Here is an 18,236-nt window from a genome sequence, read left to right on the forward strand (position 1 = left end):
CTGCGTAAAATTTTTATTGTAAAATTACAAATAAAATATCCTTATTTACTTTCAAACGAGCACTAAATTACATCTCTCTTTAAAATCCATATGTTTTGGACAATTTTATTTGCCAAATTGTGATACTTTATTACCGGGGACGATGGCTAAAACACGACCAAATCTGTCGGGGGAGGTATTAATAGACGCGTTTTTGCCTCGCTTCCAATAATTCGAATACTTTTTTGCCTTTGGACTATTGATAACAGGATAAAACACGTCTTTTCATTTCTCTTTCCACATTTTTGGACGGGTTATTGCAGTCGAGCTCGGTTTCAAACTGGTTTTCGAGGAGAACTTTTGAGCGGGTAGAAAAACTTAGCACCCGTGTTTGTATTCTTAATACTGGAATAACTACGTGTCCTCAGATAGCCCAATTCAAGACTTTTGTATAATTTTCTGTAGGACCCATATAGGTGCAGTACATTTTCATACTAAATTCGTTCAAAAAAATTTACTATCACAGCAACCCATATCTGATATTCCGCTCCTTTTTTTTGTTTCCCTGTGTCGCTTTCGACGAAGCAACCCCGGTAATTTTGACACTTCGTTCAGTGTCAAAATTCATGTTCTACGCAGGTTCCACTGGGTTCCACGCTAGTTTGACACTGACCGAAGTGTCAAACTGCCGTGTGTTAGAAAGGGAAAGAAATTGTTTCCCTCTCATACATATCATACTTGTAAACCTGTACAATGGCCGTGGTCTTTAACCGATCTCGTCCATTTTTACTAGAAATATTTTCTGCTACAAGGAAAATATGTGTACACAATTTCATTACGTTATGTTAATTTTTCTTCGAGTTATGGCTTCCGAAACATAGGAAATTGCTTGGTCATAAAAGGGGCGATGACACGCCCATTTTTTTTAAATTTAAAGTTTTCCCTATTTATTGTTATAAATCCACTTGGGAAATTAAATACCATTGATATAGATAGATACATAGATACCCCAGCGGGTTAGGGGGTCAGAATATTCCCACGGTAAGTATGCCTGTCGTAAGAGGCGACTAAAATACCAGATTCAAGGGGCTGTGTAGCGCAACCCTTCAGGTTGCCAGCGCAATATATAGCTTCTCCAGACCCAATTGTCAACCTCACCTATCCGCGGCGAATCCTGTTTCACTAACAGACGAGCTCCTAATGGAACTTGAGGGTGGGGAGGAAGGGAATGGCCTGAAGGTTTAATGCGGCCACATAAATCGTTCCCGAGATGGTCGGGCTAGCACCTTAATGGTGCTGTGGTACCGGAGCGTACCGGATCTGTATCCGGCAAAGGACCATTACATCGATAACACTCCCCAAAGCCTTCGGGGAGCAACCTTATCGCTACAACAACAACAGCAACAACAACAACATAGATAGATAATTAATTGAGGGTCGCACTGCGACCATTGGTCTATTGTGCCCTCAACTGCTTCACAGCACCTCATCCAAGCCGACTTCTCTGAACCCTAGCAGTTCACCTGGCTTGAGGGATTTGATGTGAGAATGCTCTGGCCCATAAACTTAGCCCTACGTCTTCCGCTTCCGCATGTGACTGTTCAGTCTACAATGTCCTGTAAGAATAGCTGTTAGGATCATTAGGTTATCTTTCGAGAGGCCTATTAATGCCATATATCGAGTTGTGTTGTAGCCCCCTAACAGTAACTTAGATTGCGCAAATCTCTGTTTGCTCTGTTTCGAGCGCGTTGCCAGTCTGATGGGGTTGGTTTCACTCTGGGGAATACAGGTTCCGGTACTTGCGGAGAGACACCCGGAAAAGGCGTTTGTAGCAGGGCCTTCGCTCGCTCCTCTACCGTTCCGGTATAGGTACCGTCTGGGAGCCTAATCGCTAGTTTAATCTTCCTCTGCTCTTTGGCTAGGGCCTTGTGGAGCCTTGCCGCTGCAGGTGTGCTAGAAATTCCCTCAAAGAAATTTCTGTAACTTTCCCTGTTAGCTTTCCTTATCTCCTTATTGTTGGTTGGTTGCTGTGCTGCCCGGCTATGGACCCGGGCCCAAGTAGCGCTCTAGCCGCCATTTTGATCTCCTTATTGTACTTTGTTAGATTTGGAGTGTATTCCTCCCAGTTGCCGGTTCTTCTTGCCCCGTTAAAGAGTTTCCTGACTTTCTTCCTTAGTAGTGTCATGTCCTGCGTCCAATAGGGGGTTAATTTCTTACCCTTAACTAGGGAGACCCGGCAACTGGAGTTGTAGGCATCTATCATTATCTGATTTGCTCTATCCACTCTGCCCTCTAACTCAGTACAGTTAGTGCTTCTGCTCTTATTTCTGAGACTATCTACGTTAGTCTCTATGATACTTTTGTAGCTGCCCGAGTCTGTTTTCCTGGGATTTCTTTTAGGGCTGGATTGCCCCGATACAGCACCCAGCTCAAACCTTCTGATCCTGTGATCCGATAGGGAGGGTTCTTCTGAGACTCTCCATTTCGAGATCATATTCTCAGTTAGGTTGTTGCCAAGTGTTATATCTAGGACCTCTGCGCTGTCGTAACAAACGTCGGCTTGCTCCCGGCGTTATATATATTCAAATGGTTGCGGACTATATATTCTAATAAACACTCACCCCTTTGGTTGGTATCACTGCTGCCCCACTCCGTGTTGTGGGAGTTAGCATCGCTTCCGATGATCAACGGAAGTTGCGCTCTTAGGCAGTGCTCCACTAGCTTCTGCACGTTATCTGGAGGGACTGTGCTGTCGTCCCCCCGGAAGTAGGTTGCGGCCAGCACAATGCTGGTGTTGTCTCCATTCACCTTTGCCTCGATCTGCACCGCCACCAGATCCCGACTTAAAAATTCTGTAATGCAAAAATAGTTAATATTTGCTTTAAGCATTACACATGCTCTTTGTCTCTGAGAGATCCCAAATAACTTTGTTATTACTCACATTAAGGCCCCTCACCTGTCCCTTGTAAGCCCAAGGTTCTTGAATGAGGGCGATGCCCACATCATCCGAGGCGAACCTCCTCGCCAGTACAGCCGAAGCTGCAATGGCGTGATGGATGTTGATCTGGGCTATTTTTATGCTTGTGCCGGTCATTTTGGCCCGGCCGGCCTCATCGGATCATCGTCATCCGACAATCCGGTTTTCGTCCCGCCTATTCAGCTCTAGCTCCTGGAGGTCGAAGCCCTCGATGAGCTCTTGTGTGTGGGGGATTTCTCCTTCATCCCCAGGCTGCACGATGTGTTCGTTCTTGCTTGCTGCGGTGGGAGGGTTTATGGTCTCGCGAGCTCTGATGGTATCGCGTCCGTCATATCCTCGCCCGACAGCTCGCCTCTGTCGGCGCCTTCTGCCTCCGCCTTGTCTTCCGGCTGCTCATTATTCCCTGGTTGCCTCTGCCTACAGGGTCTCACTAGGACCAGGCCGTACCTATAGTGCAGCTTAAATCCGTTTCTGCGTGTAATTTGGTACGATTACTCGTCTATGCCCACGTCGAGACGTAGGCCTGTTTCCTCTGCGCTACAGTTAATAACGCGCCATCTCTGCGTCCTGAGGCCCTCATTGTGGTTGGCGAGGAGCCGTAACGCAAACTCTTTGGGACCTTACGCACTTCTGGTTAGGAACATAGTCACATTATGCGTTGGCGGTATTTCCTCCCCGCGTCTCGTGCATAATTGTGGCCCTGTCCACCCCTCAAGCGTCGGTATCACTTCAACGAGCTACTTAACTGTTTTCTCGTCCTCGCAATCTACGAGGAGCCCTGCTCGGAATAACACCCCGCAAAAAACTAGGGCATGCCCACACCCCCTGAACACTCCGTCCATTATGAGCTCTTGGAGATTCGTCAGGTCCTCTTGACTTAGGGCCTCCGCTGGGTAGTTACTGGGCAGACCAGCCATTCGGATACCGCTAAGGGCTTCAGAATAGCTCTGCTGCCTTGGTGCGATCTCAGCGGGTACCCCAGTCGCCCTGGCTAGATTCTCCCTGCCCGTGGGTACAGTGTTCCTGGGAGCGTGGGCCCGTTAGCTCTTTGAACTTGGAGTTTCCTCTGGCGTAATTTGCCCGATCCTACGCTTTTTTTTTTGGCTGTGTTATCCTTCCTTTGCTTCCTCTTTGAGAAGTGGCTTTTCTTTGCCTGTGGTCTGGTTCATGCCTGTGCTCATCTGCCCTGGTTCTTGCCTCCCTGGGCGACAGGCCTTCCTCGAGATATCGGAGATATCTTTTTCCACCGGCCCCACTTAGTCCAAAGCGCCTCTCATTATAAAGGTTCATTGTATGAACCTCCGAAAAATGGACGTGCGCTTGCACGTCGCAACACACTCCAATAAAACTTCCAAAACGCGGTGTTTTTAGTTTTAATTATTTTATTTAAGTTGGTTTTATTCAATTTAACAACTGTTCCTTAATTTAACTTTCACTTAGTTTAGTTTAGTAAGAGTATATTAAGTATTTTAGTTTTTAAACAGCCTTACTTCCTTTTTTTCGTGTGTGTGTCGCCAAGTCCAAAATTTTAATTAATCTTCTGCCAGCCGATTTGCTCTGTGTTCAAGTTGTTCCACACCCGTGGGTAGACAACGGGTGTTGCAGCAACTTGAACACAGGGTGACATTTTATTATCTATTAAGGCTCTGTTACATCATCCTTTTTGGGGAAAAGAAGAATTGACAAAGTGATCAATTTTGTCACATTCTTCTTTGGCCAAAAATTTATAAAAATTGTTGCGAACAAACGAATATATATTTATGTTCCTCCCCTTTTGAATTCGTTGGTTCGGAACCATTTTTATTAATAATTGAAAAAAAAATTTATACATCGAATAGTTAAATTGTAGTTACATTTCTATAGTTCATTGTAACTTAAAAAAAAGGTATAAATATTAATAATATACGTAAAATATGTTGAATGTTTTTTTGTATTTATGTTTGATATATTCCATTTGAAGTTTTACATTTCTATTACATATTATATATGTTTTTTTTTTTGTTGTTTTAGCAATTAAGAAATACCCTTTTTTTCTTAAATATACAAAGTTGTGTGCTATTTTGCTTTTTTTGTTTTTGTTTTACAAGTTTTTGTGCCTTCGTGGCTGCTTAATTACTAGTAAAAAAATTTTCTTTTGGATTTTTTTCAATCAAATTTTAAAGTTTAATCAAAATATTAATATAACGTTAATTTACTTTACTTAACCGATTTTTATGTACTACTTTTTCTTTGTTTTTAACTTCATCGAAAATAGTTACGTTAGGTTCGTTAATTTTAGTTATAATAAAAGGACCTTGGTAAATATTTTCGTGCTTATGATGTGGTTCTTTTTGCAAAAGTACTTTATCTCCGATTTTTACAATTAAAGGTCGTGCCGTTTTATCGTACAGATTTTTACTTTGTTATTTATTTTTATTAATTAGATTTTGTACCATTTTGTGCGTTTTCTGCATCCTAAACTTAACTTCTTTGGCATAGTTTTCGACATTATAGATGGGTCAATTTTTTCTTTACTTAATTCATTAGGCAAAGTTGCCTTTTTCCCAAAGACTAACTCGTAAGGCGAAAATTGGTTGTCGAAAACTGTGCTACTCGTAGTATTGTGTAGGAAAGTAAAGTATTTTAAATAAACTTCCCAATCAGAAAAAGTGTCTTTTAGATATGCACGTAAGTATTCATTAAAAACTCTATGATTACGTTCAATCCTGCCAACAGTTTCATGATGGTATGCACTTGAAAAATTATGTTCAATATTTAAAAGCTTTGTTAATTCTTCGAATAATTCATTTTTAAATTCAGTACCTAAATCTGATTTTATGGCATTCATTGTGCCGTAAGTTAAAATGAATCCTTCAAAAATTGCTGAAGCGATTGTTTTTGCCGATTTGTCTGGCACAGCGACTGTTACCAGGTATTTAGTCATGTCGCAAATCATGGTAAGTGCGAACTTGTTACCATATTTGGACTCAGGTAGGGGTCCTATTGTGTCAATTACTAATATATCAAATGGTTTACAAGGAGTTGGTGTTAAAACAAGTTTTTCTCTTGTTTTAGGTTTAACCTTGTTTAAAAGACAATCCTTACAATTTTTGATATATTTCGATATATCACGAGTCATGTTCTTCCAATAAAATTTTGTTCGCAATTTTGCGTAAAGTCTTTTCATTCCACAATGTCCACCGGAAATGGGATCATTATGGTAAATTTTCATAAGTTTTAATTTTGTATCCTCATCCACCGGCTTCTGATTCAAGCCTCGAAAGTAATTTCTCTAAAGTCATTATTTCGTTAACAAGCTCAAAGCTAAGTAACTCGAGTTTCTTATGTTTAATATGCGCAAAAATTCTTAAATTTGTTGTTTTATTATTTTTATCGTACGTAATTTCAGATCTTATTCGTGAAATCTTTTTTGAAAAATTGAATGAAAATTTGTCGCAGAAATGTAAAGTTGTTTTTCGTCGTTTTTGTCTGTTTTCCTGTGTAAATTTTTGTCGTTTGCCTTTTTTGTCATTGCCCTTGTATGTACTGCCAAAATTTGTTTGTTAGCTTCTTTAATCTCATCGATTGTTATACGCGATAGTGCATCAGCACAAACGTTTGATTTACCTTTTATATATACAATAGTAAAGTTATATTCTGATAGTTCCAGTCTTATTCTTGAAAATTTTGAAGATGGGTCTTTCATGTTGAATAAGTATACTAGAGGTCTATGGTCTGATTTTACAATGAAATGGGTGCCATAAACGTATGGTCGAAATTGCTTGATTGCAAAGTAAATAGCTAAAAGCTCTAATTCTATAATGGATTTTTTCTGTTCGGCTTTATTAAATGCTTTAGAAGCGAAACAAATTGGTAAATCACTACCTTGTTGTTCTTGACTCAAAATAGCGCCACATCCAGTTGTGGAAGCATCAACTGTAATAATGAATTGTTTAGTAAAATCTGGATATTGAAGTAATTTTGGTGAAAGTAACGCTACTTTCAAAGATAAAAATGCTCTTTCGCACTCAACATCCCATACGAATTCAACTCTTTTCCTGCTTAATCGATTTACAGGCGCTGCCAGAGACGCAAAATTAGGTATAAACCGTCTGTAATAGTTTGTAAACGCGACAAATCGTCGTACCGCGTCTCTGTCAGTCGGTTTTGTATATTTTTTAATTGCGTTTATTTAGACTTTTTCATTACCTACCCAAAAGGAAATACTATTTCTTTCATAATTAATAATGCATTTCTTAATTTTCAGGAAATCTTTACCCAGTATGCCATCGGATGGAATATTAAAGTCTTCATTTACTACATGTAAAGTATGTTTAATAGAAAAGTTTGAAAAATTTTAATTTGCTGTAATTTTACCTAAAGTAGAAACTGAATTAGAAGTGACACCGGTAATGTTAATAATGTCGTTCGTATTTAAGGAAATATTTCTGTCTAAACATGATATTTTTATTAAGGAAATGTCCGCTTGAGTGTCTACTAGGAAAGAACAAAATTTTTGTGACTCGTTTAGTTGTAATTCTATGAAATCAGAGTAATTTAAATTTAAACAATAGATGGCTATTGGTGAGGGAAGTTCGCTTACTCGCTTAATTCGTCCTCCCTCAGCGTTCGCTCCTGAGGGGCGCTGGCGTTTAAAGCGCGAACGTTTGCGTTTCGACCTCTACCATTGGCTGATTTCGAATTGTTACCTCTACTGTTACCGTTATTTGTATTTGAATTGGAATTTGTAATTGGAGGCGTATTATTGCTGTTGTTATTCTGGTATCTATTTCCGTTATAATTTCTATATCTTTGATTGTTGTTACCGTTATAGTCACTATTATATGAAAATGAACTATTATTTCTATAACCAGTATAGCCGCGGTTTGGGTAAAAACCTCGATAACTACCACGTGAATTTCTAAATGTACTGTTACCACGTGATCGAAAAGCTAAAACCTGACGCTCAGTTACTTCATTGTTTTGTTCTACAATTAATTTTGCTACCACGTCTTTCGGATCTGTAAATGCCGTTGAGGCTAAAATGGTTTTTACTAAATTTGATTTTGCATTTAAACGACACACGTTAACAGTTTGTTCGACTGCCATTTCATGAGCTTTCGTTTGAGTGATACCTTCAATAATAAGAGACCGCTCAAGTGATTCAGCTAAATCTTCAACTTTTTTGGCAAAATCTGTATAATTGTTACCGCTAACATGCAACGCTGCAATTCTCCCTGCTACAACTTTCGAGTTGTCTGGTTTTATCCTATTACGTAGAGCTGTTTTAATTTCATTTATTGTAGTTACTTGTGTTGGTATTGCTTCACGAGGTTTACCCTCTAATTTTGATTTTAAGAACGCTATAAAAGTATCGGTTAAATCTGCAGTAGCGAATTGTTCGAGTAATGTAATTTTGTCTATGAAAGAATCAAGTGCTAGTGGATCGCCACTGTAGTTTTCTCTAATAGAATTAGCACATGTGTTAATGAAAATTTTCTTTTCCTCAAGTGTTGCCATGATTTAATCGCTAAAATCTGAAGCTGAATTAGCTGAAGGTGAGGCCACGTTTGTACTATTTGGATCGTTAAGATCTGATTTTAAAGTAGAAAAACGAATATATATTTATATTAGGGTGTTCCTCCCGTTTTGAATTCGTTGGTTCGGAACCATTTTTATTAATAATTGAAAAAAAAAATTTATACATCGAATAGTTAAATTGTAGTTACATTTCTATAGTTCATTGTAACTTAAATAAAAGGTATAAATATTAATAATATGCGTAAAATATGTTGAATGTTTTTTTGTATTTATGTTTGATATATTCCATTTGAAGTTTTACATTTCTATTACATATTATATATGTTTTTTTTTTGTTGTTTTAGCAATTAAGAAATACCCTTTTTTTCTTAAATATACAAAGTTGTGTGCTATTTTCCTTTTTTTTTTGTTTTACAAGTTTTTGTGCCTTCGTGGCTGCTTAATTACTAGTAAAAAAATTTTCTTTTGGATTTTTTTCAATCAAATTTTAAAGTTTAATCAAAATATTAATATAACGTTAATTTACTTTACTTAACCGATTTTTATGTACTACTTTTTCTTTGTTTTTAACTTCATCGAAAATAGTTACGTTAGGTTCGTTAATTTTAGTTATAATAAAAGGACCTTGGTAAATATTTTCGTGCTTATGATGTGGTTCTTTTTGCAAAAGTACTTTATCTCCGATTTTTACAATTAAAGGTCGTGCCGTTTTATCGTACAGATTTTTACTTTGTTATTTATTTTTATTAATTAGATTTTGTGCCATTTTCTGCGTTTTCTGCATCCTAAACTTAACTTCTTTGGCATAGTTTTCGACATTATAGATGGGTAAATTTTTTCTTTACTTAATTAATTAGGCAAAGTTGCCTTTTTCCCAAAGACTAACTCGTAAGGCGAAAATTGGTTGTCGAAAACTGTGCTACTCGTAGTATTGTGTAGGAAAGTAAAGTATTTTAAATAAACTTCCCAATCAGAAAAAGTGTATTTTAGATATGCACGTAAGTATTCATTAAAAACTCTATGATTACGTTCAATCCTGCCAACAGTTTCATGATGGTATGCAGTTGAAAAATTATGTTCAATATTTAAAAGCTTTGTTAATTCTTCGAATAATTCATTTTTAAATTCAGTACCTAAATCTGATTTTATGGCATTCATTGTGCCGTAAGTTAAAATGAATCCTTCAAAAATTGCTGAAGCGATTGTTTTTGCCGATTTGTCTGGCACAGCGACTGTTACCAGGTATTTAGTCATGTCGCAAATCATGGTAAGTGCGAACTTGTTACCATATTTGGACTCAGGTAGGGGTCCTATTGTGTCAATTACTAATATATCAAATGGTTTACAAGGAGTTGGTGTTAAAACAAGTTTTTCTTTTGTTTTAGGTTTAACCTTGTTTAAAAGACAATCCTTACAATTTTTGATATATTTCGATATATCACGAGTCATGTTCTTCCAATAAAATTTTGTTCGCAATTTTGCGTAAAGTCTTTTCATTCCACAATGTCCACCGGAAATGGGATCATTATGGTAAATTTTCATAAGTTTTAATTTTGTATCCTCATCTGTTACTGTCTCCACTGGATCTGCTAAAACAATTTCTAATGATTTTAAAATTTTATTTCCAATATTTTTGAAATTTGTAATAGTGTAATGTTCGAACATAATATCGTTTTTAGGCCATTCAATCTTCTTAATTTTGCGTTTGCCGGCTTCTGATTCAAGCCTCGAAAGTAATTTCTCTAAAGTCATTATTTCGTTAACAAGCTCAAAGCTAAGTAACTCGAGTTTCTTATGTTTAATATGCGCAAAAATTCTTAAATTTGTTTTTTTAATCTTTTTATCGTACGTAATTTCAGATCTTATTCGTGGAATCTTTTTTGAAAAATTGAATGAAAATTTGTCGCAGAAATGTAAAGTTGTTTTTCGTCGTTTTTGTCTGTTTTCCTGTGTAAATTTTTGTCGTTTGCCTTTTTTGTCATTGCCCTTGTCTGTACTGCCAAAATTTGTTTGTTAGCTTCTTTAATCTCATCGATTGTTATACGCGATAGTGCATCAGCACAAACGTTTGATTTACCTTTTATATATACAATAGTAAAGTTATATTCTGATAGTTCCAGTCTTATTCTTGAAAATTTTGAAGATGGGTCTTTCATGTTGAATAAGTATACTAGAGGTCTATGGTCTGATTTTACAATGAAATGGGTGCCATAAACACGTATGGTCGAAATTGCTTGATTGCAAAGTAAATAGCTAAAAGCTCTAATTCTATAATGGGTTTTTTCTGTTCGGCTTTATTAAATGCTTTAGAAGCGAAACAAATTGGTAAATCACTACCTTGTTGTTCTTGACTCAAAATAGCGCCACATCCAGTTGTGGAAGCATCAACTGTAATAATGAATTGTTTAGTAAAATCTGGATATTGAAGTAATTTTGGTGAAAGTAACGCTGCTTTCAAAGATAAAAATGCTCTTTCGCACTCAACATCCCATACGAATTCAACTCTTTTCCTGCTTAATCGATTTAGAGGCGCTGCCAGAGACGCAAAATTAGGTATAAACCGTCTGTAATAGTTTGTAAACGCGACAAATCGTCGTACCGCGTCTCTGTCAGTCGGTTTTGTATATTTTTTAATTGCATTTATTTAGACTTTTTCATTACCTACCCAAAAGGAAATACTATTTCTTTCATAATTAATAATGCATTTCTTAATTTTCAGGAAATCTTTACCCAGTATGCCATCGGATGGAATATTAAAGTCTTCATTTACTACATGTAAAGTATGTTTAATAGAAAAGTTTGAAAAATTTTAATTTGCTGTAATTTTACCTAAAGTAGAAACTGAATTAGAAGTGACACCGGTAATGTTAATAATATCGTTCGTATTTAAGGAAATATTTCTGGCTAAACATGATATTTTTATTAAGGAAATGTCCGCTTGAGTGTCTACTAGGAAAGAACAAAATTTTTGTGATTCGTTTAGTTGTAATTCTATGAAATCAGAGTAATTTAAATTTAAACAATAGATGGCTATTGGTGAGGGAAGTTCGCTTACTCGTTTAAGTCGTCCTCCCTCAGTGTTGGCTCCTGAGGGGCGCTGGTGTTTAAAGCGCGAACGTTTGCGTTTCGACCTCTACCATTGGCTGATTTCGAATTGTTACCTCTATTGTTACCGTTATTTGTATTTGAATTGGAATTTGTAATTGGACGCGTATTATTGCTGTTGTTATTCTGGTATCTATTTTCGTTATAATTTCTATATATTTGATTGTTGTTACCGTTATAGTCACTATTATATGAAAATGAACTATTATTTCTATAACCAGTATAGCCGCGGTTTGGGTAAAAACCTCGATAACTACCACGTGAATTTCTAAATGTACTGTTACCACGTGATCGAAAAGCTAAAACCTGACGCTCAGTTACTTCATTGTTTTGTTCTACAATTAATTTTGCTACCACGTCTTTCGGATCTGTAAATGCCGTTGAGGCTAAAATGGTTTTTACTAAATTGGATTTTGCATTTAAACGACACACGTTAACAGTTTGTTCGACTGCCATTTCATGAGCTTTCGTTTGAGTGATACCTTCAATAATAAGAGACCGCTCAAGTGAGTCAGCTAAATCTTCAACTTTTTTGGCAAAATCTGTATAATTGTTACCGCTAACATGCAACGCTGCAATTCTCCCTGCTGCAACTTTCGAGTTGTCTGGTTTTATCCTATTACGTAGAGCTGTTTTAATTTCATTTACTGTAGTTACTTGTGTTGGTATTGCTTCACGAGCTTTACCCTCTAATTTTGATTTTAAGAACGCTATAAAAGTATCGGTTAAATCTGCAGTAGCGAATTGTTCGAGTAATGTAATTTTGTCTATGAAAGAATCAAGTGCTAGTGGATCGCCACTGTAGTTTTCTCTAATAGAATTAGCACATGTGTTAATGAAAATTTTCTTTTCCTCAAGTGTTGCCATGATTTGATCGCTAAAATCTGAAGCGGAATTAGCAGAAGGTGAGGCCACGTTTGTACTATTTGGATCGTTAAGATCTGATTTTAAAGTAGAAAAACGAATATATATTTATATTAGGGTGTTCCTCCCCTTTTGAATTCGTTGGTTCGGAACCATTTTTATTAATAATTGAAAAAAAAATGTATACATCGAATAGTTAAATTGTAGTTACATTTCTATAGTTCATTGTAACTTAAATAAAAGGTATAAATATTAATAATATACGTAAAATATGTTGAATGTTTTTTTGTATTTATGTTTGATATATTCCATTTGAAGTTTTACATTTCTATTACATATTATATATGTTTTTTTTTTTTTTTGTTGTTTTAGCAATTAAGAAATACCCTTTTTTTTCTTAAATATACAAAGTTGTGTGCTATTTTCCTTTTTTTTTTTGTTTTACAAGTTTTTGTACCTTCGTGGCTGCTTAATTACTAGTAAAAAATTTTTCTTTTGGATTTTTTTCAATCAAATTTTAAAGTTTAATCAAAATATTAATATAACGTTAATTTACTTTACTTAGCCGATTTTTATGTACTACTTTTTCTTTGTTTTTAACTTCATCGAAAATAGTTACGTTAGGTTCGTTAATTTTAGTTATAATAAAAGGACCTTGGTAAATATTTTCGTGCTTATGATGTGGTTCTTTTTGCAAAAGTACTTTATCTCCGATTTTTACAATTAAAGGTCGTGCCGTTTTATCGTACAGATTTTTACTTTGTTATTTATTTTTATTAATTAGATTTTGTGCCATTTTGTGCGTTTTCTGCATCCTAAACTTAACTTCTTTGGCATAGTTTTCGATATTATAGATTGGGTCAATTTTTTCTTTACTTAATTCATTAGGCAAAGTTGCCTTTTTCCCAAAGACTAACTCGTAAGGCGAAAATTGGTTGTCGAAAACTGTGCTACTCGTAGTATTGTGTAGGAAAGTAAAGTATTTTAAATAAACATCCCAATCAGAAAGAGTGTCTTAGATATGCACGTAAGTATTCATTAAAAACTCTATGATTACGTTCAATCCTGCCAACAGTTTCATGATGGTATGCAGTTGAAAAATTATGTTCAATATTTAAAAGCTTTGTTAATTCTTCGAATAATTCATTTTTAAATTCAGTACCTAAATCTGATTTTATGGCATTCATTGTGCCGTAAGTTAAAATGAATCCTTCAAAAATTGCTGAAGCGATTGTTTTTGCCGATTTGTCTGGCACAGCGACTGTTACCAGGTATTTAGTCATGTCGCAAATCATGGTAAGTGCGAACTTGTTACCATATTTGGACTCAGGTAGGGGTCCTATTGTGTCAATTACTAATATATCAAATGGTTTACAAGGAGTTGGTGTTAAAACAAGTTTTTCTTTTGTTTTAGGTTTAACCTTGTTTAAAAGACAATCCTTACAATTTTTGATATATTTCGATATATCACGAGTCATGTTCTTCCAATAAAATTTTGTTCGCAATTTTGCGTAAAGTCTTTTCATTCCACAATGTCCACCGGAAGTGGGATCATTATGGTAAATTTTCATAAGTTTTAATTTTGTATCCTCATCTGTTACTGTCTCCACTGGATCTGTTAAAACAATTTCTAATGATTTTAAAATTTTATTTCCAATATTTTTGAAATTTGTAATAGTGTAATGTTCGAACATAATATCGTTTTTAGGCCATTCAATCTTCTTAATTTTGCGTTTGCCGGCTTCTGATTCAAGCCTCGAAAGTAATTTCTCTGAAGTCATTATTTCGTTAACAAGCTCAAAGCTAAGTAACTCGAGTTTCTTATGTTTAATATGCGCAAAAATTCTTAAATTTGTTGTTTTATTATTTTTATCGTACGTAATTGCAGATCTTATTCGTGGAATCTTTTTTGAAAAATTGAATGAAAATTTGTCGTAGACATGTAAAGTAAGTTGTTTTTCGTCGCTTTTGTCTATTTTCCTGTGTAAATTTTTGTCGTTTGCCTTTTTTGTCATTGCCCTTGTCTGTACTGCCAAAATTTGTTTGTTAGCTTCTTTAATCTCATCGATTGTTATACGCGATAGTGCATCAGCACAAACGTTTGATTTACCTTTTATATATACAATAGTAAAGTTATATTCTGATAGTTCCAGTCTTATTCTTGAAAATTTTGAAGATGGGTCTTTCATGTTGAATAAGTATACTAGAGGTCTATGGTCTGATTTTACAATGAAATGGGTGCCATAAACGTATGGTCGAAATTGCTTGATTGCAAAGTAAATAGCTAAAAGCTCTAATTCTATAATGGGTTTTTTCTGTTCGGCTTTATTAAATGCTTTAGAAGCGAAACAAATTGGTAAATCACTACCTTGTTGTTCTTGACTCAAAATAGCGCCACATCCAGTTGTGGAAGCATCAACTGTAATAATGAATTGTTTAGTAAAATCTGGATATTGAAGTAATTTTGGTGAAAGTAACGCTGCTTTCAAAGATAAAAATGCTCTTTCGCACTCAACATCCCATACGAATTCAACTCTTTTCCTGCTTAATCGATTTAGAGGCGCTACCAGAGACGCAAAATTAGGTATAAACCGTCTGTAATAGTTTGTAAACGCGACAAATCGTCGTACCGCGTCTCTGTCAGTCGGTTTTGTATATTTTTTAATTGCGTTTATTTAGACTTTTTCATTACCTACCCAAAAGGAAATACTATTTCTTTCATAATTAATAATGCATTTCTTAATTTTCAGGAAATCTTTACCCAGTATGCCATCGGATGGAATATTAAAGTCTTCATTTACTACATGGAAAGTATGTTTAATAGAAAAGTTTGAAAAATTTTAATTTGCTGTAATTTTACCTAAAGTAGAAACTGAATTAGAAGTGACACCGGTAATGTTAATAATATCGTTCGTATTTAAGGAAATATTTCTGTCTAAACATGAAATTTTTATTAAGGAAATGTCCGCTTGAGTGTCTACAAGGAAAGAACAAAATTTCTGTGACTCGTTTAGTTGTAATTCTATGAAATCAGAGTAATTTAAATTTAAACAATAGATGGCTATTGGTGAGGGAAGTTCGCTTACTCGCTTAATTCGTCCTCCCTCAGCGTTCGCTCCTGAGGGGCGCTGGCGTTTAAAGCGCGAACGTTTGCGTTTCGACCTCTACCATTGGCTGATTTCGAATTGTTACCTCTATTGTTACCGTTATTTGTATTTGAATTGGAATTTGTAATTGGAGGCGTATTATTGCTGTTGTTATTCTGGTATCTATTTCCGTTATAATTTCTATATCTTTGATTGTTGTTACCGTTATAGTCACTATTATATGAAAATGAACTATTATTTCTATAACCAGTATAGCCGCGGTTTGGGTAAAAACCTCGATAACTACCACGTGAATTTCTAAATGTACTGTTACCACGTGATCGAAAAGCTAAAACCTGACGCTCAGTTACTTCATTGTTTTGTTCTACAATTAATTTTGCTACCACGTCTTTCGGATCTGTAAATGCCGTTGAGGCTAAAATGGTTTTTACTAAATTTGATTTTGCATTTAAACGACACACGTTAACAGTTTGTTCGACTGCCATTTCATGAGCTTTCGTTTGAGTGATACCTTCAATAATAAGAGACCGCTCAAGTGATTCAGCTAAATCTTCAACTTTTTTGGCAAAATCTGTATAATTGTTACCGCTAACATGCAACGCTGCAATTCTCCCTGCTACAACTTTCGAGTTGTCTGGTTTTATCCTATTACGTAGAGCTGTTTTAATTTCATTTACTGTAGTTACTTGTGTTGGTATTGCTTCACGAGCTTTACCCTCTAATTTTGATTTTAAGAACGCTATAAAAGTATCGGTTAAATCTGCAGTAACGAATTGTTCGAGTAATGTAATTTTGTCTATGAAAGAATCAAGTGCTAGTGGATCGCCACTGTAGTTTTCTCTAATAGAATTAGCACATATGTTAATGAAAATTTTCTTTTCCTCAAGTGTTGCCATGATTTGATCGCTAAAATCTGAAGCTGAATTAGCAGAAGGTGAGGCCACGTTTGTACTATTTGGATCGTTAAGATCTTATTTTAAAGTAGAAGTTAAAGTTAAGATTTCACTATTTGAATCGTTAAGATTTGAAACTAAATTAGAAGTTAAATTTTTAATGGAAGAATTTTCGAAGCCTGGAAAATCTGTTGATAAAGAAAATCTCCTGTTTTGTGACTTTATCGGTCGAAGATGAAGTTAAACTTTCGTAGCTTCAGGCTGATTTATCGGAATCGGATTCTGAATCTGAAGTTTTTTACACTTGCTTACCACTTCTAAGGTTGTACATATGAAATTATCAGAATAGCACAGATAATTCAGTTCAAACTATGAAATTAATGAAGTATTTATTTGAATGTCTGAATTTATATTTAAGCTGAAATATTGAGGAAAAATAAAAAATTTGCAAAATTGAACTGATTTATAGGTGAATACTCGCTAAAGAAATATTTAACAATTTATTTGAAGAATTAATCGAAACTGCAGTAAATTTGTATGAAAAATCTATAAAAGTAATTGATTTTAAAATGACTCAAAAGTATGTATATTAATTGGTAAAAGTCTTAAAATGTACTCACGGACGCACCGCTTTATTCAAAAAAATCTCAATTTGGTTTTTCACGGAACCACCGCATGTATTAAAAAATTGGTTTTTAACGGAACCACCGCATATTGTCAAAAAAAATTACTTGGTTTTTAACGGAACCACCGCATGTACCGAAAAATTAATTGGTTATTTCGAAAACCACCGTATGTATCAAAAAAATTAATTGGTTTTCTAACAAACCACCGTTTATCAAAATCCAAAATTTATATGAATGCGAAATTACTTTTTCCTTTAATTTTGAAATTTAAAATTTTTGATTTAAATGCGAAAACACCGAATTTTATACAAGTTTCATAAATGTTTTAATATACATACATAAAGCGTAAGAAAAATACCCGTAGGCAACATGTTAAATACATATATGTATACTTATTTTTTCTGGTCACTGCTGCTGCTGCGCTGGCAGACCTGAATCGCTGCTGGTATTGTTGCTGGTATGTATCTTTACGTGTTAAAGTTGGTGGTGGTGGAAAATTACGCTGAATTGTATGTATGTTTTTGGGTGCCTTTACCTTCGCCGTTATGCGTGGCGTGGTGCGAGTGCCGTTATGTAAAATTTATAGAATTTGTAAAATTTTGCATAATTTTATTGAATTTTTATTTAGGAAAATATGTCGTAATTTGCTTAGTTTGTAAGTTTGTTAAATTTTAATGTAGGAAATTATATCGTAGTTTAGTAGAATTTTATTTTAGAAAATTTTATATTGAGGTTTTGTTGAATTTTATTTAGAAAATTGCATTGTAGTTTATTGAAAATTTATTTAGAAGAAATTTAGTTGAATTTATATAGAAAATTACGCCGTAGGTTTTTTTTTCTCGCACCACACACACTTTCGCTTTTCGTCCACTTGAAAAAAAATTTTTCCACTCACCACTGTTAAAAAAAGACGTCCGATTCGTTGCGTTGCCAAAATTGAAAAAGGGCGAGGCTCCAGCCTCACGGTCGCCATATAAAAGTTCATTGTATGAACCTCCGAAAAATGGACGTGCGCTTGCACGTCGCAACACACTCCAATAAAACTTCCAAAACGCGGTGTTTTTAGTTTTAATTATTTTATTTAAGTTGGTTTTATTCAATTTAACAACTGTTCCTTAATTTAACTTTCACTTAGTTTAGTTTAGTAAGAGTATATTAAGTATTT

At 35.1% G+C, this 18,236-nt stretch overlaps 1 protein-coding gene across 1 annotated transcript in view; it reads left to right on the forward strand.

The window, feature by feature from the left end:
- LOC137239558 (zinc finger protein OZF-like) overlaps positions 1 to 18,236 on the forward strand; it is a 197,454-nt gene that overhangs the window by 135,063 nt on the left and 44,155 nt on the right. The gene's annotated exons all lie outside the window — the stretch shown is intronic.

This window comes from Eurosta solidaginis, chromosome 2 (assembly GCF_040869045.1).
Source record: "Eurosta solidaginis isolate ZX-2024a chromosome 2, ASM4086904v1, whole genome shotgun sequence".
In the NCBI taxonomy this organism is placed as follows: Eukaryota; Metazoa; Arthropoda; class Insecta; order Diptera; family Tephritidae; genus Eurosta; species Eurosta solidaginis.